Here is an 890-nt window from a genome sequence, read left to right on the forward strand (position 1 = left end):
AGAGTGAGGCTCTGTCTCAAAACAAACAAACAAACAAACAAACAAACAAAACACAACTAATGGAAAGTATAGAATAAACTCCTGGGCTGAAGCGATTCTCCATCCTCAGCCTCCTGGCTAATTAATTTTTTTTAAGAGATGAGTCTTACTATGTTGACAAGGCTTCAGTATATATTTTTTGAATGAATGAATGAATGAATAGGTGCCAAGCACTATGCTAGATCTGTGGCATACATTTATTAGCCATTTTCTCCAATGTTTAGGATTTTCCCTTTCCTCCCCTATTTTTTATAACCAGTGCATTTTGGGCATGAAAAATTTATGGGAAGAATTTCAATGGGTAGAATTTAGGGATGGGAAAGGGAGTCTAGGCAGATAGCTCTATATAAAGAACATACTTACAGGCCAGCAAATAGTTCAGTTTGGCTGGAGATGAGCTAGGGGACACATGGGAGTCAGGGCTGGCAAGTGCTAATAGGTCTTCCCATTTGTATAGCAGCTCCTGACTAAAAAGTGCCTTCACGACATTATTTTACATAATTCTTACAGCATTATTATTTCCACTATATAAATGAGGAAGCCAGGCACAGTGGCTCATGCCTGTAATCCTAGCACTTTGGGAGGTGGAGGTGAGCGGATCACTTGAGGTCAGGAGTTCAAGACCAGCCCGGCAAACATAGCAAAACCCTGTCTCTACTAAAAATACAAAAATTAGGTAGGCATGGTGGCACATGCCTGTAGTCTCAGCTACTCTGGAGGCTGACACAGGAGAATCACTTGAACCAGGGAGGCGGAGGTTATAGTGACCCGAGACTGCACCACTGTACTCCAGCCTGGGCGACAGAGTAAGACTCTGTCTCAAATAAATAAATAAATAAATAAATAAATAA

Source organism: Mandrillus leucophaeus, unplaced genomic scaffold (assembly GCF_000951045.1).
Source record: "Mandrillus leucophaeus isolate KB7577 unplaced genomic scaffold, Mleu.le_1.0 Scaffold834, whole genome shotgun sequence".
Taxonomy (NCBI): Eukaryota; Metazoa; Chordata; class Mammalia; order Primates; family Cercopithecidae; genus Mandrillus; species Mandrillus leucophaeus.